General features: G+C 44.6%; 1 long non-coding RNA gene across 2 annotated transcripts; it reads right to left on the bottom strand.

Moving 5' to 3' along the window:
- Position 1: 1 nt before the first annotated feature.
- On the bottom strand, positions 2-27,797 carry LOC139390954 (uncharacterized). Of its 2 annotated transcripts, none has more exons than XR_011629554.1 (3): positions 27,690-27,797; positions 2,338-2,478; positions 2-42 (listed from the first exon to the last, which is right to left on the bottom strand). It is a non-coding gene; the product is annotated as an uncharacterized lncRNA (long non-coding RNA). The 2 variants fall into 2 exon arrangements; XR_011629553.1 differs by lacking the exon at positions 27,690-27,797 and adding an exon at positions 3,537-5,268.
- Positions 27,798-27,993: the final 196 nt, after the last annotated feature.

Genomic DNA, 27,993 nt, shown 5'->3' with positions numbered 1-27,993 from the left:
TCAGGATCCCCTCCCTCAGACAGTGATAGGTGCCTCTTCTTACTGTAGAGGAATATAATGATGTTATTCACCATCAATGTCACAAACTATTAGTTGTTGAAAGCAATTTAGTAAGTTTTAAATACTTTTAGATGGTTTCAAATACAACTTGTAAATATTTGGTTTTTAAAACAGGGTTTCTTGCAATTGAACTCAAGGTCAAAATTCGCTGAATAACAGTGAATACAGGTGTAGACCTTACAGTGAAATGCTTACTTATAAGCCCTTAACCAACAATGCAGTTTTAAGAAAATACCCCCCCCCCAAAAAAAAGTAAGAGATAAGAATAACAAATTATGAAAGAGCAGCAGTAAATAACAATAGCGGGGCTATACACAGGGGGTACCGGTACAGAGTCAATCTGCGGGGGCACCGGTGTTGAGGTAATTGAGGTAATACGTACATGTAGGTAAAGTTATTAAATTGACTGTGCATAGATAATAACAGAGAGTAGCAGCAAGCAGCGTTCCGGGGAGGGGGGCAATGCAAATAGTCTGGGTAGCCATTTGATTAGCTGTTCAGAAGTCTTATGGCTTGGGGGTAGAAGCTGTTTAGGATCCTCTTGGACCTAGACTTGGCGCTCCGGTACCGCATTCCGTGTGGTAGCAGAGAGAACAGTCTATGACTAGGGTGGCTGGAGTCTTTGACAATTTTTAGGGCCTTCTTCGGACACCGCCTGGTATAGAGGTCCTGGATGGCGGGAAGCTCGGCCCCGGTGATGTACTGAGCCGTACATCACCGGGGTCCTCTGTAGTGCCTTGTGGTTGGAGGCCTAGCAGTTGACATACCAGGCAGTGATGCAACCTGTCAGGATGCTCTCGATGGTGCAGCTGTAAAACCTTTTGAGGATCTGAGGACACATGCCAATTCTTTTCAGTTTTCTTAGGGGAATAGGTTTTGTCTTGCCCTCTTGTCTTAGTGTGCTTGGACCATGTTAGTTTGTTGGTGATGTGGACACCAAGGAACTTGAAGCTCTCAACCTGCTCCATTACAGCCTCGTCGATGAGAATGGCGGCGTGCTCGGTCCTCCATTTCCTGTAGTCCACAATCATCTCCTTAGTCTTGATCACGTTGAGGGATAGGTTGTTGTTTTTTAACCACACGTCAGGTCTCTGACCTCCTCCCTATAGGCTGTCTCATTGTTGTTGGTGATCAGGCCTACCACTGTTGTGTCATCAGCAAACTTAATGTTGGTGTTGGAGTCATGCCTGGCCTTGCAGTCCTGAGTGAACAGGGAGTACAGGAGGGGACTGAGCATGCACCTCTTAGGGGTCCCTGTGTTGACAATCAGCGTGGTGGATGTGTTGTTACCTAACCTTACCACCTGGGGGCGGCCCGTCAGGAAGTCTAGGATCCAGTTGCAGAGAGAGGTGTTTAGTCCAAGGATCCTTAGCTTAGTGAGGAGCTTTGAGGGCAATATGGTGTTGAACGCTGAGCTGTAGTCAATGAAGAGCATTCTCACATATGTGTTCCTTTTGTCCAGGTGGGAAAGGGCAAGGGAGTGCAATGGAGATCGCATCATCTGTGGATCTGTTGGGGCGGTATGCAAATCGGAGTGGGTCTAGCGTTTGTGGGATGATGGTGGTGACGTGAGCAATGACCAGCCTTTCAAAGCACTTCATGACTACAGATGTGAGTGCTACGGATCGGTAGTCATTTAGGCAGGTTACCTTAGTGTTCTTGGGCACAGGGACCATGGTGTTCTGCTTAAAACATGTTGGTGTTACAGACCCGGACAGGGAGAGGATGAAAATGTCAGTGAAGACACTTGCCAGTTTGTCAGCGCATGCTCGCGGTACACGTTCTGGTAATCTGTCTGGCCCTACGGCCTTGTGAATGTTGACCTGTTTAAAGGTCATACATCGGCTTTTGGTTAGGGTATGTACATACAGTCACTGTAGGGACGACATCCTCGATGCACTTATTGATAAAGTCAGTGACTGATGTGGTGTACTCCTCAATGTCATTAGAATAATCCCGGAACATATTCCATTCCGTGCTAGCAAAACAGTCCTGTAGTTTAGCATCTGCTTCATCTCACCACTTTTTTATTGACCGAGTCACTGGTGCTTCCTGCTTTAATTTTAGCTTGTAAGCAGAAATCAGAAGGATAGAATTATGGTCAGATTTGCCAAGGTAAATGAAGACTTGAGTTACAACCAGGTAGATTCAGCAACATGACATCAACACACCCAGTGGGTTAACTTCCTGCTTACAGAATTCATCAACTGAATTCACATCTGCCAAGACTGCCAATATTGTCTGTTCCCAATGTGGGAGGGCACAAATGGGTCATACCATTGGTGGTTCTCATTCTCCTCACTCTGGGATCTGGTTGATGTAGCAGCCACATCCTCCTCAGGAGGGCATCTATCAGAAGAACTGTCTGTGTTGCTGGGAAAGTTCACATCACTCCCCTCAGACAGGGGCCTCTTCTTACTGTAGAAAAACATGAAGGAGAAATAAAAACAAATCCATTATTATTACAAATGAAACTCACAAACACTCAGTGCCCCCCTCCTCCTGGTTGAGCAGGTTTCTATTTTTTCCTTCGTAAAGAACAGTTATAAATGTAACAAGTCGTTAATTTATACTGTCATAAAAAATAACTGTGTACTGAGTGGTAATAGTTTAAAATGCATTATCTGTAGCACTTTACATGTGTTGCTTTACAGCCATCTTGGTAGCACTTTACATTACAGTAATAACATGGTAATAGTATAGTAACACTGTTTTGTAACTCACAATAGCATTATTTTGATGGTGAGTAACCATGTCACCACCACTTTATGCCGTGCTGTAATGTAAAGTGCTACTAAGATGGCGGTAGTACCTTTAAACTGCTGTGTCACTCAGAGATCTTTTCCACTTTCAAGATAACACCAGTGCTGTCATTACTCAAGCTGTAGCAGGTGCCACCATACACACATTTGATCTAGTAAAACATTTTTCAGAAATACAAGGAACAACGTCTTTCTTTGTCATTTTAGGATTGGTCATAACGACAATCTTTATGATATCAGATGCTGTAGCACATCCAGCATGAGGTTTCTGTAGTCAATGGAGAACAGAAGTAAAAATCTGCCCAAGTTTGCCCTGTTCAATTACTATTTTCTCATTAGTTGGAAATGTTCTTTGAAATGTCTCATACAACATTTTTGGCTCATTGTTATCAACCTACTGCGTTCCCCTTGTGTGCAGGGCCTGCTATTAGCATGCTAACACTCATTAAGACAGACTGGTAGCAAATCTAGCATAACTAGCCATCGCTAGCATTCACGTGTTGATGTAACTTTTGAGTCTCATGGAGTTGACTGATGACTATGACATGCAAATATATTCATCACAATGTTTGGATGGGAGCTATAATCCGGTTATGACACAAAACAATTTTAATTTGAGAAAAACCCCAGATAAGTAGTGTTGACCCATATTGTCATTTTTGGGGGGGTTTTCTGTAGAAAGGAATCAAAGGAAATGTATATTTATATACTTACAGAAATTGAGCCATCACAACACTTTTAGGTTCCTCCAGAAGGCTTGGCATTTCCAAGTTCGATTGTGGATTTTTGTTTGCCACTGAAAACAAAAATGTTACGCTTGTGTCTACACTTGGCATCTCGTTCATGTTTGTGTCATTCGGTTCTCTGTCAGGCTAGAGTATACCCACCTTCCACCTACTTTTCCCCATTGGCCCATTTATAATGTCATTCTCATTTTGACCAATCAATGTTTATGTTAGTGATCCACATCTTCCTTTTTGTATCACCTGACCTACAGGTGTCAGTACATGGAATGGAATGCTGCCTGTCCTGTCCTGTCCTGATGGGTGTGAGACAGTTCAGACGTTGCTGACTCACGTCAGATCATATAACGCCTGGATTAGTATTTTCCGCATCGCCTAACTACATCATACGGTATGTTATAGCAACCTGGTGCCCGATGGCACCATTGGGGACGTGGCATGCAACCATTGGTTGATGAATACAATGTCTAAGCTGGGCGACGCAACCAAAGTATTTGTAACAAACATTTAAGGAAACTACAGTCCTAAATTGCACTCCACTCACAGCAAACTCCTTAACCCTCTCAATAGTCTACACATTTTGAACCATACTATTACAATTACAAATAGATCTTGGCTTCAGAGAAATTAATCAACTTTATATTTTGTGAGTGTAAGATTTCATCCAAAAGCAACAAGCAACTAAATCTGAAAATGGGGAACCTAAACACAACACTGTTTAATTTTGATCTTGGTCAGATTGATACTGAAACTAGGCAAGGTCATGCAACCATAATAAATGGTGTTATAGAGTAAGAGTGTGTGTGAGAGAGGGAGAGAGCAGGGTAGGAGAGAGACTGCCAGATTTTTTTTCACCTTTATTTAACTAGGCAAGTCAGTTAAGAACAAATTCTTATTTACAGTGACGGCCTGAACAGTGGCTTGTTCAGGGGCAGAACGACCTTGTCAGCTCGGGGATTCGATCCTGCAACCTTTTGGTTACTGGCCCAACGCTCTAACCACTAGGCTACCTGCCGCCCCAGATGGACTATGTACAGCTGCAGCGATCGGTTAGCTGCTCAGATAGCTGATGTTAAAAGTTAGTGAGGGAAATATAAGTCTCCAGCTTCAGCGATTTTGCAATTCGTTCCAGTCACTGGCAGCAGAGAACTGGAAGGAAAGGCGGCCAAAGGAGGTGTTGGCTTTGGCGATGACCAGTGAGATATACCTGCTGGAGCGCCTGCTACAGGTGGGTGTTGTTATCGTGACCAGTGAGCTGAGCTAAGGCAGAGCTTTACCTAGCATAGACTTATAGATGACCTGGAGCCAGTGGGTCTGGCGACGAATATGTAGCGAGGGCCAGGTGACTAGAGCATACATTCCGCAGTGGTGGGTGGTATAAGGGGCTTTGGTAACAAAATGGATGGCACTGTGATAGACTGCATCCAGTTTGCTGAGTAGAGTATTGGAAGCTATTTTGTAGATGACATAGCCAAAGTCGAGGATCGGTTGGATAGTCAGTTTTGCTAGGGTAAGTTTGGCGGCGTGAGTGAAGGAGGCTTTGTTGTGAAATAGAAAGCCGATTCTAGATTTGATTTTGGATTGGAGATGTTTAATATGAGTCTGGAAGGAGAGTTTACAGTCTAGCCAGACACCTAGGTATTTGTAGGTGTACACATATTCCAGGTCAGAACCGTCCAGGGTAGTGATGCTAGTCGGGCGGGCGGGTGTGGGCAGCGAACGGTTGAAAAGCATGCATTTGGTTTTACTAGCGTTTAAGAGCAGATGGAGGCCACGGAAGGAGTGTTGTATGAGTCTGTAGATGGGGGGAATTCCACTATTTTCTCTTCAGCGAGGAGGCGGTGATGAGGGGTAGGCACCATCACTGCTTCTCCCCTTCTGTTCTCTCACCTCTAAGGGGGGTTGATGAAAGGGTGTGGGGAAAAATCACTATCACTCCCCTCTCTTTCACACACACCTCCCTCATGCCATTCAATTCAATTCAAGGGGCTTTATTGGCATGGGAAACTTGTGTTAACATTGCCAAAGCAAGTGAGGTAGATAATATACAAAAGTGAAATAAACAATAAAAATTAACAGTAAACATTACACATACAGAGGTTTCTCTCTCTCAGTTCAATTCAGTTCAAAGGGCTTTACTGGCATGGGAAACATGTTAACATTGCCAAAGCAAGTGAAATAGAAAACAAACAAAAGTGAAATTAACAATAAAAAGTGAACAGTAAACATTACACTCACAAAGGTTCCAGAAGAATAAAGACATTTCAAATGTCATATTATGTCTATATACAGTGTTGTAATGAAGTGCAAATAGTAAAGTACGAAAGGGAAAATAAATGAACATAAATGTGGGTTGTATTTACAATGGTGTTTGTTCTTCACTGGTTGCCCTTTTCTTGTGGAAACAGGTCACAAATCTTGCTGCTGTGATGGCACACTGTGGTATTTCACCCAGTAGAATGGGAGTTTATCAAAATTGGGTTTGTTTTCAAATTCTTTGTGGGTCTGGTGTAATCTGAGGGAAATATATGTGTAACGGTTTTCTGTATGTGAAGGAGAGTCGGACCAAAATGCGGCGTGTCTATTGCAATCCATGTTTAATGAAGTAACACACTAAACACAAACACTATCAAAACAATAAACTTAACGAAAACCGAAACAGCCTATACTTGTGTAACCTAACACAGAACAATGACATCAGGACACTAAGGACAATCACCCACGACAAACTCAAAGAATATGGCTGCCTAAATATGGTTCCCAATCAGAGACAACGATAAACACCTGCCTCTGATTGAGAACCACTTCAGACAGCCATAGACTTAGCCAGAACACCCCACTAGCTACAATCCCCATACATACACACCACATACAAAAACCCATGCCACACCCTGGCCTGACCAAATAAATAAAGATAAACACAAAATACTTTGACCAGGGTGTGACAGAACCCCCCCCCTAAGGTGCGGACTCCCGAACGCACCTCAAAACAATAGGGAGGGTCCGGGTGGGCGTCTGTCCATGGTGGCGGCTCCGGCGCGGGACGTGGACCCCACTCAATCAATGTCTTAGTCCCTTCTCCTCGCGTCCCTGGATAGTCCACCCTCGCCGCCGACCATGGCCTAGTAGTCCTCACCCAGAACCCCACTGGACTGAGGAGCAGATCGGGACTGAGGGGCAGCTCGGGACTGAGGCAGCTCGGAACTGAGGGGAAGCTCAGGAGTGAGAGGAAGCTCAGGAGTGAGAGGAAGCTCAGGCAGGTTGATGAATCTACCAGATCCTGGCTGACTGGCAGATCTGGAAGAGTCTGGTCGACTGGCAGATCTGGGAGAGTCTGGTCGACTGGCAGATCTGGGAGAGTCTGGTCGACTGGCAGATCTGGGAGAGTCTGGTCGACTGGCAGATCTGGAAGAGTCTGGTCGACTGGCAGATCTGGAAGAGTCTGGTCGACTGGCAGATCTGGGAGAGTCTGGTCGACTGGCAGATCTGGGAGAGTCTGGTCGACTGGCAGATCTGGGAGAGTCTGGTCGACTGGCAGATCTGGGAGAGTCTGGTCAACTGGCAGCTCTGGCTGCTCCATGCTGACTGGCTGCTCCATGCTGACTGGCAGCTCTGGCTGCTCCATGCTGACTGGCTGCTCCATGCTGACTGGCTGCTCCATGCTGACTGGCAGCTCTGGCTGCTCCATGCTGACTGGCTGCTCCATGCTGACTGGCAGCTCTGGCTGCTCCATGCTGACTGGCTGCTCCATGCTGACTGGCAGCTCTGGCTGCTCCATGCTGACTGGCTGCTCTGGCTGCTCCATGCTGACTGGCTGCTCTGGCTGCTCCATGCTGACTGGCTGCTCCATGCAGACTGGCAGCTCCATGCTGACTGGCGGCCCTGGCTGCTCCATGCTGACTGACGGCCCTGGCTGCTCCATGCTGACTGGCGGCCCTGGCTGCTCCATGCTGACTGGCGGCCCTGGCTGCTCCATGCTAACTGGCAGCTCTGGCGGCTCCTTGCAGACTGGCAGCTCTGGCGGCTCCTTGCAGACTGGCAGCTCTGGCGGCATCCTGCAGACAGGCAGCTCTGGCGGCTCCTTGCAGACTGGCAGCTCCTTGCAGACTGGCAGCTCTATGCAGACTGGCAGCTCTATGCAGACTGGCAGCTCCATGCAGACTGGCAGCTCTATGCTAACTGGCAGCTCTATGCTAACTGGCAGCTCTATGCTAACTGGCAGCTCTATGCTAACTGGCAGCTCTATGCTAACTGGCAGTTCTGAACAGGCGGGAGACTCCGGCAGCGCTGTAGAGAAGGAAGGCTCTAACAGCGCTAAACAGGCGGGAGACTCCGACAGCGCTGGAGAGGAGGAGGGCTCCGACAGCGCTGGACAGGCGAGGCGCACTGTAGGCCTGATGCGTGGTGCTGGCACTGGTGGTACTGGGCCGAGGACACGCACAGGAAGCCTGGTGCGGGGAGCTGCTACCGGAGGGCTGGGGTGAGGAGGTGGTACTGGGTAGACCGGACCGTGCAGGCGCACTGGAGCTCTTGAGCACCGAGCCTGCCCAACCTTACCTGGTTGAATGCTCACGGTCGCCCTGCCAGTGCGGCGAGGTGGAATAGCCCGCACTGGGCTATGCAGGCGAACCGGAGACACCGAGCGCAAGGCTGGTGCCATGTAAGCCGGCCCAAGGAGACGCACTGGGGACCAGCTGCGTAGAGCCGGCTTCATGGCATTAGGCTCGACGCTCAATCTAGCCCGGCCGACACGCGGAGCTGGAATATACCGCACCGGGCTATGCACCCGCACTGGAGACACCGTGCGCACCACTGCATAACACGGTGCCTGTCCGGTCTCTCTAGCCCCCCGGTAAGCACAGGGAGTCTGCCCAGGTCTCCTACCTGGCGTAGCCATACTCCCTGTTAGCCCCCCCCCAAGAAATTTTTGGGGCTGCCTCTCAGGCTTCCATCCGCTACGTCGAGCTGCCTCCTCATATCTGCGCCTCTCAGCTTTCGCAGCCTCCAGTTCTTCCTTGGGGCGGCAATATTCTCCAGGCTGAGCCCAGGGTCCTTTACCGTCCAGTTCTTCCTCCCATGTCCATTTCTCCAGGTGGTGCAGCCTCTCCCACTGCAGCTGCTCCTGCTGCTGCTGCCTCTGTTCCTTCTCCTGCTGCACCTTGGTGCGGCTACACTCCCCTGGTTTAGCCCAGGGTCCTCTCCCGTCGAGGATTTCCTCCCATGTCCAGAAATCCTTATTGCGCATCTCCTCGCGCTGCTCCTGCCTGTTGACACGCTGCTTGGTCCTTTTGTGGTGGGTGATTCTGTAACGGTTTTCTGTATGTGAAGGAGAGTCGGACCAAAATGCGGCGTGTCTATTGCAATCCATGTTTAATGAAGTAACACACTAAACACAAACACTATCAAAACAATAAACTTAACGAAAACCGAAACAGCCTATACTTGTGTAACCTAACACAGAACAATGACATCAGGACACTAAGGACAATCACCCACGACAAACTCAAAGAATATGGCTGCCTAAATATGGTTCCCAATCAGAGACAACGATAAACACCTGCCTCTGATTGAGAACCACTTCAGACAGCCATAGACTTAGCCAGAACACCCCACTAGCTACAATCCCCATACATACACACCACATACAAAAACCCATGCCACACCCTGGCCTGACCAAATAAATAAAGATAAACACAAAATACTTTGACCAGGGTGTGACAATATGTCTCTAATATGGTCATACATTTGGCAGGAAGATAGGAAGTGCTGCTCAGTTTCCACCTAATTTTGTGTCTGTTTAGAGCCAAATAACATTCTAGTTTGCTCAGTTTTTCTGTTAATTCTTTCCAATGTGTCAAGTAATTATCTTGTTGTTTTCTCATGATTTGGTTGGGTCTAATTGTGTTGCTGTCCTGGGGGTCTGTTTGTGTTTGTGAACAGAGCCCCAGGACCAGCTTGCTTAGGGAACTCTGAGGTTCATCTCTCTGTGGGTGATGGCTTTGTTATTGAAGGTTTGGAATCACTTCCTTTTAGGTGGTTGTAGAATTTAACAGCTATTTTCGGGATTTTGATAATTAGCAGGTATCAGCCTAATTCTGCTCTGCATGCATTATTTTGTGTTTTATGTTGTTCACGGGATATTTTTTGTAGAATTCTGCATGCAGAGTCTCAATTTGGTGTTTGTCCCATTTTGTGAATTATTGGTTGGTGAGTGGATCCCAGACCTCACAACCATAATGGGCAATGGGTTCTTCAACTGATTCAAGTATTTTTAGACAAATCCTAATTGGTATGCATAGAAGGCCCTTCTTGCCTTGTCTCTCAGATCATTCACAGCTTTGTGAAAGTTACCTGTGGCGCTGATGTTTAGGCCAAGGTATGTACAGTCGTGGCCAATAGTTTTGAGAATGACACAAATATAAATTTTCACAAAGTCTGCAGCCTCAGTTTGTATGATGGCAATTTGCATATACTCCAGAATGTTATGAAGAGTGATCAGATGAATTGCAATTAATTGCAAAGTCTCTCCAGGAAAAACATCAGGGACAGACTGATATTCTACAAAAGGTACAGGGATTGGACTGCTGAGGACTGGGGTAAAGTCATTTTCTCTGATGAATCCCCTTTCCGATTGTTTGAGGCATTCGGAAAAAATCTTGTCCGGAGAAGACAAGGTGAGCGCTACCATCAGTCCTGAGTCATGCCAACGGTTAAGCATCCTGAGACCATTCATGTGCGGTGTTCCTTCTCAGCCAAGGGAGTGGGCTCACTCACAATTTTGCCAAAGAATACAGCCATGAATAAAGAATGGTACCAACACATCTTCTGAGAGCAACTTCTCCCAACCATCCAGGAACAGTTTATGACTAACAATGCCTTTTCCAGCTTGATGGAGCACCTTGTCATAAGGCAAAAGTGATTACTAAGTGAATCGGGGAACAAAACATCGTTATTTTTGGTCCATCTCCAGGAAACTCCCCAGACCTTAATCCCATTGAGAATTTGTGGTCAATCCTCAAGAGGCGGGTGGACAAACAAAAACTCACAAATTCCAAGCATTGATTATGTACCAATGCACTGCCATCAGTCAGGATGTGGCCCAGGAGTTAATTGACAGCATGCCAGGGTGAATTGCAGAGGTCTTGAAAAAGAAGGGTCAACACTGCAAATATTGACTCTTTGCAGCAACTTCATGTAATTGTCAATAAAAGCCTTCGACACTTATGAAATGCTTGTACAGTGCCTTGCGAAAGTATTCGGCCCCCTTGAACTTTGCGACCTTTTGCCACATTTCAGGCTTCAAACATAAAGATATAAAACTGTATTTTTTTGTGAAGAATCAACAACAAGTGGGACACAATCATGAAGTGGAACGACATTTATTGGATATTTCAAACTTTTTTAACAAATCAAAAACTGAAAAATTGGGCGTGCAAAATTATTCAGCCCCCTTAAGTTAATACTTTGTAGCGCCACCTTTTGCTGCGATTACAGCTGTAAGTCGCTTGGGGTATGTCTCTATCAGTTTTGCACATCGAGAGACTGACATTTTTTCCCATTCCTCCTTGCAAAACAGCTCGAGCTCAGTGAGGTTGGATGGAGAGCATTTGTGAACAGCAGTTTTCAGTTCTTTCCACAGATTCTCGATTGGATTCAGGTCTGGACTTTGACTTGGCCATTCTAACACCTGGATATGTTTATTTTTGAACCATTCCATTGTAGATTTTGCTTTATGTTTTGGATCATTGTCTTGTTGGAAGACAAATCTCCGTCCCAGTCTCAGGTCTTTTGCAGACTCCATCAGGTTTTCTTCCAGAATGGTCCTGTATTTGGCTCCATCCATCTTCCCATCAATTTTAACCATCTTCCCTGTCCCTGCTGAATAAAAGCAGGCCCAAACCATGATGCTGCCACCACCATGTTTGACAGTGGGGATGGTGTGTTCAGCTGTGTTGCTTTTACGTCAAACATAACATTTTGCATTGTTGCCAAAAAGTTCAATTTTGGTTTCATCTGACCAGAGCACCTTCTTCCACATGTTTGGTGTGTCTCCCAGGTGGCTTGTGGCAAACTTTAAACGACACTTTTTATGGATATCTTTAAGAAATGGCTTTCTTCTTGCCACTCTTCCATAAAGGCCAGATTTGTGCAATATACGACTGATTGTTGTCCTATGGACAGAGTCTCCCACCTCAGCTGTAGATCTCTGCAGTTCATCCAGAGTGATCATGGGCCTCTTGGCTGCATCTCTGATCAGTCTTCTCCTTGCATGAGCTGAAAGTTTAGAGGGACGGCCAGGTCTTGGTAGATTTGCAGTGGTCTGATACTCCTTCCATTTCAATATTATCGCTTGCACAGTGCTCCTTGGGATGTTTAAAGCTTGGGAAATATTTTTGTATCCAAATCCGGCTTTAAACTTCTTCACAACAGTATCTCGGACCTGCCTGGTGTGTTCCTTGTTCTTCATGATGCTCTCTGCGCTTTTAACGGACCTCTGAGACTATCACAGTGCAGGTGCATTTATACGGAGACTTGATTACACACAGGTGGATTGTATTTATCATCATTAGTCATTTAGGTCAACATTGGATCATTCAGAAATCCTCACTGAACTTCTGGAGAGAGTTTGCTGCACTGAAAGTAAAGGGGCTGAATCATTTTGCACGCCCAATTTTTCAGTTTTTGATTTGTTAAAAAAGTTTGAAATATCCAATAAATGTTGTTCCACTTCATGATTGTGTCCCACTTGTTGTTGATTCTTCTCAAAAAAATACAGTTTTATATCTTTATGTTTGAAGCCTGAAATGTGGCAAAAGGTCGCAAAGTTCAAGGGGGCCGAATACTTTCGCAAGGCACTGTAATTATACTTCAGTATTCCATAGTAACATCTGACAAAAATATCTTAAGACACTGAAGCAGCAAACTTTGTGGAAATTCATATTTGTGTCATTCGCAACTTTTGACCACGACTGTATAGTTTTTTTGTGCTCTAGGGCAATGTAGTCTCGATGGAATTTGTGTTTGTGGTTCTGGCAACTGGACCTCTTTCTCTACTCTCCTTCATAAATTTCCCTGCTCAGCAGCTCACCCCCTCCATGGTGTATGCCTCCTCCCCCATCTCAACTGCTCCCTCATCTGTCTCTCTCCCCTCTTTGGAATATCCCTTCATCCTGTGTCTCCCTCCTCCATTCCTCCTCCCACCTCCTCTCCAACTCTCCTTGCTTTATCCCCCCATTCCTCCACCTGTCCTCCCTGTTGACACTGCAGCGCTGCAGTGAGTATCGGGGATCCTATGCTGACATCAGGGAGAAAACCCCAGTTGCACAACAGCTACTGAGGAGCATCCCGCTCCAGCCCACTACTGACTGCCTGGGAGAGGAGAGGCCAGAGGGAGAGTCCCTCCTTGTAGACACAGGTTATGAGGCTTCTATTTAAAGACTATAAAATAATCATGATCAACAGTGAAAGACTGGAGATTCCTTTTCAGTGAACCTAGCTGTACAGTGAACCCAGACTAATCGTGCTGTTATTTTAGTCCGAGCACACTTGTAATGGTCTGCATTTTTTTGCGTAACCATCCACAGTAGCAATAGCTCTGTACTCCTGTTGTGAATGTGATTATATCCATGGATCTATGAGTCTTGGTAGAAATAGCATATTGATTACAGGCCCTGTGTGTGAAAGAGCACTACCTATCAGTGCTTTAGTGCAGTACAGTGGTTCTGCTCAAAATGATCATATAATCCAGAACACAACAATAACACCTTATAGAGGCGTGGAAACGGTATGTCCATTGGTACTGGCGCAAACTCTTAGTAAATATACTCATAATATAAGAGTAAGTTACCGAAATGACAGTTCTGTACTGACTGAATCGTCCCAGCCTCAGTTCTGTACTGACGGAATCGTCCCAGCCTCAGTTCTGTACTGACTGAATCGTCCCAGACTCAGTTCTGTACTGACTGAATCGTCGCAGCCTCAGTTCTGTACTGACGGAATCGTCCCAGCCTCAGTTCTGTACTGACTGAATCGTCGCAGCCTCAGTTCTGTACTGACTGAATCGTCGCAGCCTCAGTTCTGTACTGACTGAATCGTCCCAGCCTCAGTTCTGTACTGACTGAATCGTCCCAGCCTCAGTTCTGTACTGACGGAATCGTCCCAGCCTCAGTTCTGTACTGACTGAATCGTCCCAGCCTCAGTTCTGTACTGACGGAATCGTCCCAGCCTCAGTTCTGTACTGACTGAATCGTCCCAGGCTCAGTTCTGTACTGACTGAATCGTCGCAGCCTCAGTTCTGTACTGACTGAATTGTCCCAGCCTCAGTTCTGTACTGACTGAATCGTCCCAGCCTCAGTTCTGTACTGACTGAATCCTCGCAGCCTCAGTTCTGTACTGACTGAATCGTCCCAGCCTCAGTTCTGTACTGACTGAATCGTCCCAGCCTCAGTTCTGTACTGACTGAATCGTCCCAGCCTCAGTTCTGTACTGACTGAATCGTCCCAGCCTCAGTTCTGTACTGACTGAATCGTCCCAGCCTCAGTTCTGTACTGACTGAATCGTCCCAGCCTTAGTTCTGTACTGACTGAATCGTCCCAGCCTCAGTTCTGTACTGACTGAATCGTCCCAGCCTCAGTTCTGTACTGACTGAATCGTCCCAGCCTCAGTTCTGTACTGACTGAATCGTCCCAGCCTCAGTTCTGTACTGACTGAATCATCCCAGCCTCAGTTCTGTACTGACTGAATCGTCCCCGCCTCAGTTCCACCGCACATCACTCAGTTTGAAGAGTGAACATTGGGTGGCGCTCTTTGCTAAGGAGAGAGAGAATGGAGGCAAGTTGGAAGAGAAGTGATGTAGTCTCTAGGTGGCAGAATATACCCTGGCATGCGCCATCCCTATATCCAGTGTATTGGACAAGTGTCTTGTCAGGAATTATGAAATGAGGCTCTTCACAGCCTATTCTTAGTTTTACCTGGAAGTTTGGATCAAGAGTATGGTAAATGGGTACTTTTTATTTTGCAGCATCTTTTGTTGCTTAGTCTAACTAACCTTCTCCTAAACACTTTCAACTAGCAAAACATCCACAACCTAACAGCTAAGAACGAAGCTAAGCTTTGTGTTTCTGATACCTTAATAAATACCCCACAAGCCTTCAGATCTAGTCGGTAATAGACTTCCTAGAACTGCATCTGAAGAGCATCCACTACGGTTACCAATACACTCCGTATCGGAGAGATATGCTCAGTGATGGCTTATGCAATGTGTCAAACATATCGTGTGAGTGTGTGTGTGTTTAAGGGTGTTGGCATGGGGTTAAGGAGATGGGTCTTGACACTCTAACCCATCTGTCTAAAGTTTAACTGTGTGTGTGTGTGTGTGTGTGTGTGTGTGTGTGTGTGTGTGTGTGTGTGTGTGTGTGTGTGTGTGTGTGTGTGTGTGTGTGTGTGTGTGTGTGTGTGTGTGTGTGTGTGTGTGTGTGTGTGTGTGTGTGTGTGTGTGTGTTAGGTGTCTACTCTGTAAGGATGTATGCAGGGTAGGGTCAATATGCCAGGGTGTATCTTGTTGAATAATTTTGCTTCTTGAAACTTCCAGACAAGTCCACCTGGTTGCTCATTTCACCATTGTGACATGTCTTCCTGACTGCTCATGGCAACATGTAGTGTAGTGGAGTTACTGTAGTCTGTTCTGTCCTATCCCATCAGCTACTGGGCTCTGTGCTGTGGAGGGCCACGCAACACCTACTGCCAACTAATGAGAGAGAGAGCGAGGTAATGAGAAGTGTTAAATTGTATGCGTGTGTGTTCTTTACATTTCATAGTTACCTTGTCCACACATTCTCATCATAGTATATACATGCAAATCATAGCTATTGATTATACAGTCAAGCTGTTACAAATCAAATCTATTTTTTTTGGTCACATACACATGGTTAGCAGATGTTAATGCGAGTGTAGCAAAATGCTTGTGCTTCTAGTTCCGACCGTGCTGTAATATCTAACAAGTAATCAAACAATTTCCCACCTACTACTTTATACACACACAAGTGTAAAGGAATGAATAAGGAATATGTACATATAAATATAATGATAAGTGATGGCCGTGCGGCATAGGCAAGATATAGTAGATGGCATAGAGTACAGTATGAGATGAGTAATGTAGGGTATGTAAACATTATATAAAGTGGCATTGTTTAAAGTGACTAGTGATACATTTATTACATGCAATTTTGAATTATTCAAGTGGCTAGAGATTGAGTCAGTATGTTGGCAGCAGCTACTCAATTTTAGTGATGGCTGTTTATCAGTCTGATGGCCTTGAGATAGAAGTTGTTTTTCAGTCTCTCGGTCCCAGCTTTGATGCACCTGTACTGACCTCGGCTTCTGGATGATAGCGGAGTGAACAGGCAGTGGCTCGGTTGGTTGTTGTCCTTGATGATCTTTTTGGCCATCCTGTGACATCGGGTGCTATAGGTGTCCTGGAGGGCAGGTAGTTTGCCCTCGTTGATGTGTTGTGCAGACCTCACTACCCTCTGGAGAGCTTTGCGGTTGTGGGCAGAGCAGTTGCCATACCAGGCGGTGATACAGCCCGACAGGATGCTCTCGATTGTGCATCTGTAAAAGTTTGTGAATGTTTTTGATGACAAGCCAAATTTCTTCAGCCTCCTGAGTTTGAAGAGGTGCTGTTGCCTTCTTCACCACGCTGTCTTTGTGGGTCGACCATTTCAGTTTGTCCGTGATGTGTATGCCGAGGAACTTAAAACTTTCCACCTTCTCCACTACTGTCCCGTCGATGTGGATAGGGGGGTGCTCCCTCTGCTGTTTCCTGAAGTCCACAATCATCTCCTTTGTTTTGTTGACGTTGAGTGTGAGGTTATTTTCCTGACACCACACTCCGAGGGCCCTCACCTCCTCTCTGTAGGCCGTCTCGTCTTTGTTGGTAATCAAGCCTACCACTGTTGTGTCGTCTGCAAACTTGATGATTGAGTTGGTGTGCATGGCCACGCAGTCATGGTGAACAGGGAGTACAGGAGAGGGCTGAAAACGCACCCTTGTGGGGCCCCAGTGTTGAGGATCAGCGGGGTGGAGATGTTGTTGCCTACCCTCACCACCTGGGGGCAGCCCGTCAAAAAGTCCAGGGCCCAGTTGCACAGAGCGGAGTCGAGACCCAGGGTCTGACGAGTTTGGACGGTACTATGGTGTTAAATGCTGATGAGCACCATTCTTACACATCACCGATGCACTTGCTAATAAACTCACTCACCGAATCAGCGTATACATAAATGTTGTTGTCTGAGGCTATCCAGAACATATCCCAGTCCACGTGATCAAAGCAATCTTGAAGAGTGTAATCCTATTGGTTGGACCAGCATTGAACAGACCTGAGCACAGGCGTTTTCTGTTTAAGGTTCTGTCTATCGGTTGGGAGCAACAAAATGGAGTCGTGGTCAGATTTGCCGAAAGGAGGACGAGGGAGGGCTTTGTATGCGTTGCGGAAATTAGAGTAGCAATGATCCAGAATGCTGCCAGCCCGGGTCGCGCATTCGATATGCTGATGTTTTCAGATTAGCCTTGTTAAAAGCCCCAGCTACAATAAATGCAGCCTCAGGATATATGGTTTCCAGTTTACATAGAGTCCAATGAAGTTCTTTCAAGCCCTCCGAGGTGTCTGCTTGGGGGGGATATACACGGCTGTGATTATAATCAAAGAGATTTCTCTTGGTAGATAATGCGGTCGGCATTTGATTTTAAGGAATTCTAGGTCAGGCGAACAAAAGGACTTGAGTTCCTGTATGTTGTTATGATCACACCACGACTCGTTAATCATAAGGCATACACCCCCGCCCTTCTTCTTACCAGAGAGATGTTTGTTTCTGTCAGCGCGATGCGTGAAGAAATCGGGTGGCTGTACCGACTCTGATAACATATCCCGAGTGAGCCATGTTCCCGTGAAACAGAGAATGTTGCAATCTCTGATGTCTCTCTGGAAGGCAACCCTTGTTTGAATTTCGTCTACGTTGTTGTCATGAGACTGGACATTGGCAAGTAGTATACTCGGGAGTGTTGAAGAATGTGCCCGTCTACGGAGCCTGACCAGGAGGCCGCTCCGTCTGCCCCTTCATCGGCGTCGTTGTTTTGGGTTGCCTACTGGGATCCGATCCATTGTCCTGGGTGGTGGTCCAAACAGAAGATCCGCTTCTGGAAAATCGTATGCCTGGTCGTAAAGTTGGTGAGTTGACGTTGCTTTCAAATCCAATAGTTCTTCCCGGCTGTATGTAATAAGACTTAAGATTTCCTGGGGTAACAATGTAAGAAATAATAAAACAAAAAACTGCATAGATTCCGAAGAACGCGAAGCGAAGAGACCATCTCTGTCGGCGTCATTTTCTGGATCACCTTACATTCTCCTTCCTAACAGAAGAAATGTTGTTTTTAAAGCTGAAACACCTTTATATCCCTAGAGATGTTAGTTTGTCTTATGAAGTGTCTGCCACTGTGTCCAACAACACACCACAGAGCTACTGTAGGCGGTTAGCACCACACTGCTACTGTAGGCTGATGTAGGTTGTTACCATCACACTGATACTGTAGGCTGATGTAGAATGTTACCATCACACTGCTACTGTAGGCTGATGTAGGTTGTTACCATCACACTGATACTGTAGGCTGATGTAGATTGTTACCATCACACTGCTACTGTAGGCTGATGTAGGTTGTTACCTTCACACTGATACTGTAGGCTGATGTAGATTGTTACCATCACACTGCTACTGTAGGCTGATGTAGGTTGTTACCATCACACTGATACTGTAGGCTGATGTAGATTGTTACCATCACACTGCTACTGTAGGCTGATGTAGGTTGTTACCTTCACACTGATACTGTAGGCTGATGTAGGTTGTTACCATCACACTGATACTGTAGGCTGATGTAGGTTGTTACCATCACACTGCTACTGTAGGCTGATGTAGATTGTTACCATCACACTGCTACTGGAGGCCAATGTTGGTTGTTACACCACATTTCTACTGTAGACTGATGTAGGTTGTCACCATCACACTGCTACTGTAGGCTGATGTAGGTTGTTACCATCACACTGCTACTGTAGACTGATGTAGGTTGTTACCACACTGCTACTGTAGGCTAATGTATTTTGTTAGCACCACTCTGCTACTGTAGGCTGATGTAGGTTGTTACCACCACACTGTTACTGTAGACTGATGTAGGTTGTTACCACACTGCTACTGTAGGCTGATGTAGGTTGTTACCATCACACTGCTACTGTAGACTGATGTAGGTTGTTACCACACTGCTATTGTAGGCTGATGTATTTTGTTAGCACCACTCTGCTACTGTAGGCTGATGTAGGTTGTTACCACCACACTGTTACTGTAGACTGATGTAGGTTGTTACCACACTACTACTGTAGGCTGATGTAGGTTGTTAACACCACACTACTACTGTAGGCTGATGTAGGTTGTTACCACCACACTGTTACTGTAGACTGATGTAGGTTGTTACCACACTACTACTGTAGGCTGATGTAGGTTGTTAACACCACACTACTACTGTAGGCTGATGTAGGTTATTACCACACTGCTACTGTAGGCTGATGTAGGTTGTTAGCACCACTCTGCTACTGTAGGCTGATGTAGGTTGTTACCACCACACTGTTACTGTAGACTGATGTAGGTTGTTACCACACTACTACTGTAGGCTGATGTAGGTTGTTAACACCACACTACTACTGTAGGCTGATGTAGGTTGTTACCACACTGCTAATGTAGGCTGATGTAGGCTGTTACCACACTGCTACTGTAGGCTGATGTCGGTTGTTACCACACTGCTACTGTAGGCTGATGTAGGTTGTTACCATCACACTGCTACTGTAGACTGATGTAGGTTGTTACCATCACACTGCTACTGTAGGTTGTTAACCTCACACTGCTACTGTAGACTGATGTAAGTTGTTACCACACTGCTATTGTAGGCTGATGTAGGTTGTTACCACACTGCTACTGTAGGCTGATGTAGGTTGTTACACCACACTGCTACTGTAGGCTGATGTAGGTTGTTACCACACTACTACTGTAGGCTGATGTAGGTTGTTACCACCACACTACTACTGTAGGCTGATGTAGGTTATTACCACACTACTACTGTAGGCTGATGTAGGTTGTTACCACACATGCTACTGTAGGCTGATGTAGGTTGTTACACCACACTGCTACTGTAGGCTGATGTAGGTTGTTACCACCACACTACTACTGTAGACTGATGTAGGTTGTTACCACCACACTACTACTGTAGGCTGATGTAGGTTGTTACCACCACACTGCTACTGTAGGCTGATGTAGGTTGTTACACCACACTGATACTGTAGGCTGATGTAGGTTGTTACCACACTGCTAATGTAGGCTGATGTAGGCTGTTACCACACTGCTACTGTAGGCTGATGTCGGTTGTTACCACACTGCTACTGTAGGCTGATGTAGGTTGTTACCACCACACTACTACTGTAGGCTGATGTATGTTGTCACACCACACTGCTACTGTAGGCTGATGTAGGTTGTTACCACACTACTACTGTAGGTTGATGTAGGTTGTTACCACCACACTACTACTGTAGGCTGATGTAGGTTGTTACCACCACACTACTACTGTAGACTGATGTAGGTTGTTACCACCACACTGCTACTGTAGGCTGATGTAGGTTGTTACCACAGTACTACTGTAGGCTGATGTAGGTTGTTACCATCACACTGCTACTGTAGACTGATGTAGGTTGTTACCATCACACTGCTACTGTAGGTTGTTAACCTCACACTGCTACTGTAGACTGATGTAAGTTGTTACCACACTGCTATTGTAGGCTGATGTAGGTTGTTACCACACTGCTACTGTAGGCTGATGTAGGTTGTTACACCACACTGCTACTGTAGGCTGATGTAGGTTGTTACCACACGACTACTGTAGGCTGATGTAGGTTGTTACCACCACACTACTACTGTAGGCTGATGTAGGTTGTTACCATCACACTGCTACTGTAGACTGATGTAGATTGTTACCACCACACTGCTACTGGAGGCCAATGTTGGTTGTTACACCACATTTCTACTGTAGACTGATGTAGGTTGTCACCATCACACTGATACTGTAGGCTGATGTAGGTTGTTGCCATCACACTGCTACTGTAGGTTGTTAACCTCACACTGCTACTGTAGACTGATGTAGGTTGTTACCATCACACTGCTACTGTAGGCTGATGTAGTTTGTTACACCACACTGATACTGTAGGCTGATGTAGATTGTTACCATCACACTGCTACTGTAGGCTGATGTAGGTTGTTACCTTCACACTGATACTGCAGGCTGATGTAGGTTGTTACCATCACACTGCTACTGTAGGCTGATGTAGATTGTTACCATCACACTGCTACTGTAGGCCGATGTTGGTTGTTACACCACATTTCTACTGTAGACTGATGTAGGTTGTCACCATCACACTGCTACTGTAGGCTGATGTAGATTGTTACCATCACACTGCTACTGTAGGCTGATGTAGTTTGTTACACCACACTGATACTGTAGGCTGATGTAGGTTGTTACCACCACACTGCTACTTTAGGCTGATGTAGATTGTTACCACACTGCTACTGTAGACTGATGTAGGTTGTTACCACACTGCTACTGTAGGCTGATGTAGATTGTTACCATCACACTGCTACTGTAGGCTGATGTAGATTGTTACCATCACACTGCTACTGTAGGCCGATGTTGGTTGTTACACCACATTTCTACTGTAGACTGATGTAGGTTGTTACCACACTGCTACTGTAGGCTGATGTAGGTTGTTACCATCACACTGCTACTGTAGGCTGATGTAGGTTGTTACCATCTCACTGCTACTGTAGGCTGATGTAGATTGTTACCATCACACTGCTACTGTAGGCCGATGTTGGTTGTTACACCACATTTCTACTGTAGACTGATGTAGGTTGTTACCACACTGCTACTGTAGGCTGATGTAGGTTGTCACCATCACACTGCTACTGTAGACTGATGTAGGTTGTTACCACACTGCTACTGTAGGCTGATGTAGGTTGTTACCACACTGCTACTGTAGGCTGATGTAGGTTGTTACCATCACACTGATACTGTAGACTGATGTAGGTTGTCACCATCACACTGCTACTGTAGGCTGATGTAGGTTGTTACCATCACACTGCTACTGTAGGCTAATGTAGATTGTTACCATCACACTGCTACTGTAGGCTGATGTAGATTGTTACCATCACACTGCTACTGTAGACTGATGTAGGTTGTTACCACACTGCTACTGTAGGCTGATGTAGGTTGTTGCCACCACACTGCTACTGTAGGCTGATGTAGGTTGTTACCACCACACTGCTACTGTAGGTTGTTGCTATACACATTGGTGCTGCTGGCTTCCGGGTTGGATGGGCAGTGTGTCAAGAAGCAGTGCAGCTTGGTTGGATTGTGTTTTGGAGGACGCATGGCTCTCGACCTTCGCCTCTCCCGAGTCCATACTGGAGTTGCAGTGATGAGACAAGACTAACTACTACCAATTGGATACCATGAAATTGGGGTGAAAAAAATATTAAATGTGTCACTAGTGTAACTGCTTTCTTCCTGCGAAGGAGAGGCGGACCAAAACGCAGTGTTGTTGAAGTTTTTTAATAAGAAAACTAAACATGAACATAAAACAATAAACGTGGAAAAAACCGAAACAGCCCTATCTGGTGCAGCAAACACAGACAGGAAACAACCACCCACAAAATCCAACACAAAACAGGCTACCTAAATATGGTAAATATGATTGAGAACCATATCAGGCCAAACATAGAAATAGACAAACTAGACACACAACATAGAATGCCCACTCAGATCACACCCTGACCAAACAAAACATACAAAGCAAACTATGGTCAGGGTGTGACAACTAGTCACTTTAATAATGTTTACATATCCTACATTACTCATATATCATATGTATATAGTGTATTATATTCATCCCTTTACATTTGTGTGTATAAGGTAGTTATTGGGAATCTGGTAGATTTACTGCATAATCGGAACTAGAAGCACAAGCATTTCGCTACACTCACATTACCATGTGTATGTGACCAATACAATTAGTGCAAGGCGTGCGTACTAGCGGTAGAGAAATCAGGCGCAGGAGAGCAAAGACTGTGTTCCAACAGCGCAGTTTAATGAATAAAATCACCGTGAACAAAAACAAAAACCCCAGACATAACGTGCACTTACAATAAACAATACCAGACAAGGACATGTGGGGAACAGAGGGTTAAATACACATATAATTGATGGAATTGAAACCAGGTGTGTGGGAAGATGTTACGAATCCCTTTGACCCGGCAGTCTAGGGGGGATGGTAACGAGACCCGTAACATAACTCATGCAAAGTATAGTAGTGAAAAAGTAACAGTGAGAATGAAAAACCACAGACAACTAAATTACTGTCAAACACTCATGGTTTATTTTGAAACACACAGTAAAGGGGGGTGGGAAAAGGGGCTGAGCTGGACCCAAGGAAAGAAACAAATATCCAAAAACACCCCTAAGCTAGACTAGCCTACTTCAATACAGCTAACTGACTAACCAAAAAATACAGCGGGTGGTCCGCCCAGTTCTAACTAGTGTTCTTAGACAAAGTATTCCTACAGGTAATGTATGCCCATGAGCGACTTGGCTTGGTACCCCCTTTTCCCACCATCAAACAAACAGTCAAACACCATAACAAAACAATACTCCCAGGATAACAGACAAAGTGACATGTAGTTGAAAAAACCAAAGAGAGCTCAAAGAGAGAGAGAGAGAGAGATTGAGCTCCAGAGAAAACAACTGAATGGGTTTTAAACCAAGGGAAAGGGGATGTGATTGGGTAATGGAAACAGGAGGAGGTGTGTCTTCTGATTGATGACTGATTGGGGAATGATGATTGCCACCAGAAGGAGTGAAAAGAAATACACACACAGGATACACACTCAGGATACCTGTATCTGTAACAGAAGACAAGACAAAACAAATGGAAAATGAAAGGTGGATCGGCGATGGCTAGAAGACTGGTGACGTCGACTGCCAAACGTCACCCGAACAAGGAGAGGGACCGACTTCGGAGGAAGTCGTGACAATTTGATTTATTCAAATATATATATTAAATTATCTTTAGCTCACAACCTCAAATGAATAAGCTGCATGTATTAATTAAATAGTTTGTGGAAAGGGCTTAGTGGTAAGTGACAAAACTGTAAATATTCTGCAGTGTTAATCTTGATGTGATCGAGGACTGTGCTTCTTAATGGAAACTCGAAGAAAAGTAGTATATTCGTCCTCAATTGTTTTAGTCCACCATTTTATGAAATTTACTTTAGATCGATCTAAGTTATTACCAATGTGTTTTATCAAGTCAAATTTTTCAGCTAGATACTCTCCAACTTTTTGGAATTGATTAAGAGTTCTAAAATGGGGTATGGAAAAATGTAGGTCAAGACTTTTTTTCTTATCGGTTTTCAATTTTTTTTAATGATAATTGCTAATTGACATAAATTTATTTGTCACATGCCTATGGATGTCTTTATGAGTTTGCAATCTGAAAGCTACTTCTGAAATGTTGTTGGGCAGAAATTGTTTACTCGAAATATAAAGTTGCTTGGTAAGTTCTCTGTCTTCAAAATTAGATTTAGAGTCATGGCTTTTCTTATTGTTATACTCAGTGTTAAAAATGGCAAATTTGTCACAATAGTTTTCATAAGTAGGACTACTGATTATCAAAATAAAGTCATTGAATGAGCTGATATATGGATCTACAAAGGTTGTCAACTTTCCAGTCAAACCGTACCATTTGCTGTATCCAACAATAGTTTTTATACCATAAGATTTGTACAGTTCTGCTGAATCCTTAATGAGTAAATCCATGCATGAATCATGACCGGAATTTTGCAAACAAGGAGAATTGAGCGTATAGATAAACAATTTAGTATTTCGCAATTTCTCATTGTTTTTCAATATTTGTTTTACTTCCTCAAGAAGTAACTTTTCGGTATGAATATTTAAATGTTTCCCCTTACCCATCGTCTTGCAATCGTCTAATTTAAATAAACCAACAAAAACCGGTTCTCCACCACAAGGTGACTCTATAAATGCCCATGCATGTTGCGTATCAAACTTTTGCTTGCAACCCTTTGTTTGTAATGAGTAGTATTTATCAAGAAATTCAGAAATGTTTTCAAAATGCTTTGGGATGTTTTGGTTTTCCGTCAGACAGTCCGTAAAAATCGTTGTTATGCCATACTTGTTCAGTTCTGCTAATTCAGTTATTTTATGACCTATCATTTGCAAAGGAGAGTTGAGCGAATACATAGAAAATTTTATATTTTGTAATTGCACTTCATTTTCCAACATTATTTTTGTTTCCTCAAGAAGTAACTCTTTGGTATGAATAATTATTGGAGGTTTGTTTTCCATATTCTCTATATTGTTAGGTTCCGGAATTGCAACAAACACATCACCAGTGAAGAATGCCCATGTCATTTTAAGATAAATGCAATCTTTTATTTGTAGAAGGTAAAATGTATCACGTCATTTGTTTTCAACTTGATTTGGGAGGTCCATTGACTGGTCTGGAAAGTTGATGTTTGCAGGACTGGGGCTTCCTCTGTAAGGGGAATGAAAATAGCAAAATTAGTTTTGCAATTTGTAACCTGTTCGTGAGGGGTCAAAGAGAGCTAAAGATAGTAAAATCTTCTAGTAAAGATTCAGAAAATAACTATGGACTCTGGATTTACACGTCAAATGTATAACAATATCGTTCTATTGTTATACATTTGACGTGTAAATCCATGTCCTCCACAATTAGTATGTTTAATATTAGTCCACTTTTGGTACAGTGTCAAATGTTGCATGTCAGCTTCAAGATTTCAAAATTAATTGCTTTCTGTCTCCTGATGCCAATAAGCATATTGTGAAAATGTAGATCATACCTCTGCGGGATCTCAATCCCCTTACTGGTTGAATTGGCATCCATATCCTCCTCAGGAGGCCCTCCGTTCGATAAAATGTTTGTGTTGGTGGAAGGGTTCACATCATCAGGATCCCCTCCCTCAGACAGTGATAGGTGCCTCTTCTTACTGCAGAGAAATATAATGATGTTATTCACCATCAATGTCACAAACTATTAGTTGTTGAAAACTATTTATTAAGTTTGAAATACTTAAAAATGTTTTCAAATACAATTTGTAAATATTTGTTTTTTAAAACGGGGTTTCTTAAATTGTACATGTAGGTAGAGATATTAAAGTGACTTTGCATAGATAATAATAGAGAGTAGCAGCAGTGTTCGGGGGGGGGGGGGGGGGGGGGGGGGGCAATGCAAATAGTCTGGGTAGCCATTTGATTAGCTGTTCTTATGGCTTGGAGGTAGAAGCTATTTAGGAGCCTCTTGGACCTAGACTTGGTGCTCCGGTACCGCTTACCATGCTGTAGCAGAGAGAACAGTCTATGACTAGGGTGGCTGGAGTCTTTATTATATAATTTTTAGGGCCTTCCTCTGACACCGCCTGGTATAGAGGTCTTGGATGGCAGGAAGCTTCGCCCTGGTGATGTACTGGGCTGTATTCACTACCCTCTGTAGTGTCTTGCGGTCAGAGGCCGAGCAGTTGCCATACCAGGCAGTGATGCAACCCGTCAGGATGGTGCAGCTGTAAAACCTTTTGAGGATCTGAGGACCCATGCCAAAACTTATCAGTCTTCTTAGGGGGAATAGGTTTTGTCTTGCCCTCTTGTCTTGGTGTGCTTGGACCATGTTTGTTTGTTGGTGATGTGGACACCAAGGAACTTGAAGCTCTCAACCTGCTCCACTACAGCCTTGTCGATGAGAATGGGGGCGTGCTCGGTCCTCCTTTTCCTGTAGTCCACAATCATCTCCTTTGTCTTGATCATGTTGAGGGAGAGGTTGTTGTCCTTTAACCACACGTCAGGTCTCTGACCTCCTCCCTATAGGCTGTCTCATTGTTGTTGGTGATCAGGCCTACCACTGTTGTGTCATCAGCAATGACCTATCATTTGCGAAGGAGAGTTGAGCGAATACATAGAAAATGTTATATTTTGTAATTGCACTTCATTTTCCAACATTTTTTTCACTGCCTCAAGAAGTAACTCTTTGGTATGACTAATTATTGGAGGTTTGTTTTCCATATTCTCTATATTGTTAGGTTAGGTTAGGTTAGGTTAGGTTAGGTCCAAGGTTCCTTAGCTTAGTGATGAGCTTTGAGGGCAGGTGGGAAAGGACAGTGTGGAGTGCGATTGAGATTGCATCATCTGTGGATCTGTTGGGGCGGTATGCAAATCGGAGTGGGTCTAGGGTTTCTGGGATGATTGTGTTGATGTGAGCAGTGACCAGCCTTTCAAAGCACTTCATGGCTGCAGACATGAGTGCTATGGGTCGGTAGTCTTTTAGGCAGGTTACCTTAGTGTTCTTGGGTACAGGGACTATTGTGTTCTGCTTGAAACATGTTGGTGTTACAGACCCGGACAGGAAGAGGTTGAAAATGTCAGTGAAGACACTTGCCAGTTTGTCAGCACATGCTCGCGGTACACGTTCTGGTAATCTGTCTGGCCCTGCGGCCTTGTGAATTTGGACCTGTTTAAACGTCATACATCGGCTTTTGGTTGGGTTATGTACATACAGTCACTGTGGGGACGACGTCTTCGATGCTCTTATTGATAAAGTCAGTGACTGATGTGGTGTACTCCTCAATGCCATCGGAAGAATCCGGAACATATGTGCTAGCAAAACAGTCCTGTAGTTTAGCATCTGCTTCATCTGACCACTTTTTTTATTGACCCGAGTCACTGGTGCTTCCTGCTTTGATTTGAGCTTGTAAGCAGGAATCAGAAGGATAGAATTATGGTCAGATTTGCCAAGGTAAATGAAGACTTGAGTTACAACCAGGTAGATTCAGCAACATGACATCAACACACCCAGTGGGTTGACTTCCTGCTTACATAATTCATCAACTGAATTCACATCTGCCAAGACTGCCAATATTGTCTGTTCCCAATGTGGGAGGGCACAAATGCGTCATACCATTGGTGGTTCTCATTCTCCTCACTCTGGGATCTGGTTGATTTAGCAGCCACATCCTCCTCAGGAGGGCATCTATCAGAAGAACTGTCTGTGTTGCTGGGAGAGTTCACATCACTCCCCTTAGACAGGGGCCTCTTCTTACTGTAGAAAAACATGAAGAAGAAACAAATCCATCATTATTACAAATGGAACTCACAAACACTGAGTAGCCCCCCTCCTTCTGGTTGAGCAGGTTTCTATTTTTTCCTTCGTAAAGAACAGTTATAAATGTAACAAGTCGTTAATTTATACTGTCATAAAAAAT

This window comes from Oncorhynchus clarkii, chromosome 31 (genome assembly GCF_045791955.1).
Source record: "Oncorhynchus clarkii lewisi isolate Uvic-CL-2024 chromosome 31, UVic_Ocla_1.0, whole genome shotgun sequence".
Lineage (NCBI taxonomy): Eukaryota > Metazoa > Chordata > Actinopteri > Salmoniformes > Salmonidae > Oncorhynchus > Oncorhynchus clarkii.
The sequence above is the reverse complement of the archived record's forward strand: the minus strand, read 5'-3'. Positions and strand labels throughout refer to the sequence as shown.